This window comes from Crocodylus porosus, unplaced genomic scaffold, assembly GCF_001723895.1.
Source record: "Crocodylus porosus isolate Cpor-Errol unplaced genomic scaffold, CroPor_comp1, whole genome shotgun sequence".
NCBI lineage: Eukaryota > Metazoa > Chordata > Crocodylia > Crocodylidae > Crocodylus > Crocodylus porosus.
The window spans coordinates 79,810-83,719 of record NW_017728954.1 but is presented as its reverse complement, the minus strand read 5'-3'; the positions used below and the strand labels follow the sequence as shown (position 1 = coordinate 83,719).

At 49.5% G+C, this 3,910-nt stretch overlaps 1 protein-coding gene across 1 annotated transcript in view; it reads left to right on the top strand.

Annotated features, from left to right (window-relative positions):
- The window catches only part of SLC16A3 (solute carrier family 16 member 3), a 14,023-nt gene that overhangs the window by 4,634 nt on the left and 5,479 nt on the right, over positions 1-3,910 (top strand). The window lies entirely within an intron of this gene.

The window sequence follows — 3,910 nt, the reverse complement described above, 5'->3', positions numbered from 1 at the left end:
GACTGCGTTGCCCCGGAGCCGACGCCGCGATGCCCGTCCCTCCCTGGGAAGTGCGCGTGGCCGCCGGGGCCCTGGTCTGAAGCCACGGTCTCCTGAGGGAGACTCTTGGGGCCTTTTTCTCCCCCACTTGCCTTTAAGCTTCGCGTTGTCAGGCTCTTCCAGAGAACCAGGAGATTTCAGGCATGCTTCCTCCTTCCCCTCAGGGGGTCCAAGGGAGACACCAGCTCGCAGGGGCTCCCGCTCAGACCAGGGATTGGCAGCACCTGCTCCCCAAAGCCAGGCTCCTCCCAGCTCCCAAGGAACAGCAGCCGCACCTCAGCCTGCCCGGCTCCCCAGGGCCGGGACCGGCTGCCTGGCCCCTGCCTAGCTGCCCTTGTCCTGGGTGGAGCTCTCCCCCCCAGCACACTCGTGCCCCCTCCACCTGCAAACCCCAGCGTGCCTGCCCTTAGCAGGGCAGGACTACAGGCATACCTCGTTTTATTGCGCTTCGCAGATATTGCGTTTTTTACAAATTGAAGGTTTCTGGCAACCCTGCGTCGAGCAAGTCTATTGGCGCCATTTTTCCAACAGCATTTGCTCACTTCGCAATTAAGGTATGTACATTGTTTTTTTTAGACATAATGCTATTGCACACTTAATAGACTACAGCGTAGTGTAAACATAACTTTTATATGCACTGGGAAACCAAAACATTCATGTGACTCGCTTTATTGCGGTGGTCTGGAACCGAACCCGCAATATCTCCGAGGTATGCCTGTAGTTGGAAGGGCAGGCAGAGTTCAAGTGTCCCTCTGTGATGTGGATACAAAATGAAATGCTGTGGAAAAGCCAGGGCTGGAGCGTTCTCTGCATCAGGCGTAAGCATATGGTCTACTCCAAGTGCTCTTCCGTTTTGGGCTGGGCTCTGCCTTTCCTTCCAAATGACTCTCCAGCTGGGAGCAACCCCTGGTACTGAACCCACTACAGGTGCAACAGCCACAAATGACAGTCCACCAAGGCAGCACCTGTGCCCTCCCTTGACACAAGTTGCTAGTGTACGAACAGGATGTAGTTGTGTGGGTTGTCTGAGCCAGCTCCGTTTACTGCCTTCATGGGGCTCCCCATAGATAAATGAAGGGATCTCCCTGCCCGCACTTCTTCCTGTCTTTTCCAGTGGAGTCTGTTTTGTAGGTGTAAGAAAGTACGTGCAGGCCAACACTAGAGAGAGCAAGTCCACCTCCACAAACCTGTCTGTGATTCTGGGCTCCATGTAAAACTATTGCGGCACATGTCAAGTAATATCCCTAGCTACTGGGGCCACTTGCTCCATGGCATGCATGTGCTAATGGCAGCCTAAGACGCATCTAGATTTAGCGGCACTTCCCCTGGGCTTTGGGTGCTCTGGGAGCTACAGGGAACAGAAGTGCTCAGAGCCAACCTTTGCAGCAGGCACACTACAAATTAGCCCTACGCTGCCACTCTGATCCTCTTCCCATGCTACTGCTGCTCTGCTTTCTGCCTTATCTGCTGCTGTGCCACCTGTCCCCTCCCTGGTTTGCAATGTACCCCACACCTGTGCCACTTGTGGTGAGCATGCTGCAGCTTGGCCACCCCTGGCTTGGTGTCACCAAAGCAAGAGCACTGGTGAACCAGAGATCCCTGAACTATGACAGCTAAGGGCTCACAGGACAGTCCTTGCCAGACCCACTGATCAGCCCCAGCGTAGGGGAGGGCATGGTCCTACAGAAGCATGGGCAGGACATACAAATGGTTTCTGCATTTAAACAGCACGTCAGCACTGGGGAAAGTCTGCGAAACTGAAGAGGCTGTAGTAGCAGCCATTTCACAATGGCTGGTTGTGTTGTGCAGACACTTGTTACAAAACATGTTTGTTATGTAAAGCAGACCTCTATCAAACTCTTATCTCCAGATCAGGTTTGGACTAGACAAAGAGGCAGGTAGTGCCACTAGGCAGACTTCTCTTGGGTCCCCTTCCAACCCGGTTTCTTTAGTTCCTGAAGAACTCTAGCTTCTGATGGTGTTGCAGTCTGTTTTGTTTCTCTAGCTAGAGGGAGGACGGGTCAGGATGCATTTCTAGAAGGCAGCTCTCTCCTTATGGGAAATTCTTTTAAACACCTGCAACGAACTGTAATCTATTGTATGTTATAATACCAACTCTTTGCTCTTTTGAATTGGATAGGCTGCAGGAATAAGTCATTTTTGCCAGAGACATTTAAGCAGGGAGGGTGGTTCTTTCAAAAGCAGATAAAACACCCCGCATTCCCCTCCACTTTAGAGAGGGAGGTCTGTGGGGCGTCTCCCAGCATAGCACTGACTCTAAAAGCTACTCCTGCTTCTACAATGGCAACTCGCACTCTCCAGAGAGAGCGAGCAGCATTCCAACCTCAGTGCAAATCCAGACAAAATCCATTTAAACCAATGGTATTACTACTGTGGATTTACACTAGTACAACTGAGGGCAGCACAGGGCAAGGGAGCTCTGACATGCAAAAGGGCTGTGAATTCTACTGTATGCATGCAGTATCTGGTGAAAGTTTAAAACAGGCGACAGGAATCTATTCTGTTTGTCCTGGAATAATACTGTAGTGTGCTATTATGCTGTTAATAGTTCTTCTGTGAGTCTGTAAAGACAAAGTAGGCGTGACCATGCATACTGGTGTTGAACAGCAGAATAGGACTCGTGTAGTCTGGGTACATTAAGAGGTCATGCTGATATATGAAGACTGACAGGCCAGGTGTATTGCACAATCCAGCTGGCAGAGGCCCCAAGAAAAAGCTCCTCACTAACGTATCATTCATGACAGGAAAGCTGGGTAAGCCAGTAAGAAACAAAACACAAACAGAAGCAGCCTCTCCTGCACACAAAGGAATACAGGTTACGCTGGCAGCAGAGAACCCTGCAGGCCACCCTGCATGGGAAGTACGCAGGAAAACTTCTCCTGCAGGATGGACACATTGAATAGTACATGGCACTGCAACATATAAATACAAATAAAGTAGCGACAATATATAAACCCATATAGTAACATGCGAATGCAAACCTTGTGTACTAAATATGTACTAGGTACTTACAATGCACTTTCATTAATGAGAGAGAAAAATCATGTAAGAAGATAATCGCACTAAGACAGGGGTCAGCAAACCACAGCCTGTAAAGCCATTTGGTCCAGCCCACAGATATGGGGCTGTCACAGTAGTTGCCCTCCTCAGGCTGTTGTGGGGAGAAGCAGCAGCAGCCACGAAGTCTTAGTACATGCCCTGCTCTGCCCCAAGCTGGATCATTGTGGCCTGTGACCTGAAAAGGTTGATGACTGCTGCACTAAGACATCAGGGCTGAAGATAATGCAATACATTAGCAAAGTCTGTGGACGGAGCAGGATGGACAAGTGAGTTTCCTTCTAAACGGTTAGTGTTCTGTTTGTAATCTGCACAGATCCTAACTTTCAGATACCCTGCAAAACCCATCTGCTCTCTCAGGGATTCAGAGATGAGACTGACTTGGGGGCTATAAATGGACAGGCCCCCCAGGTGACTGTGATCAATCTTTTTGGCAATTGATTTTGGACAAATTTAGTTTGCAAAAGCAAACTTCTAAAAAGTAGAACATGCCAGAATGTGAATTACCTGTTCCATCTTAATGTGGCCCCTTAGCATATAGAAAAACATATTCAATTACATCACAATATGCTAGTCTGACTTCAGGTCAACTGTGCTATATTATCTACTGGTGCCACCTCACCTGGAGCACTGTGTTCAGTTTTGGGTCCCACACTTCAAGTAGGATGTGGACAGATTGGAGTGAGTCCAGCACAGAGACACAGAAGTGATTAGAGGTCTGGGAGGCAACACTTCCAAGGAAAGGGTGAAAGAACTGGGGTTACTCAGTGCGGAGAAGAGAAGACGGGGGGGG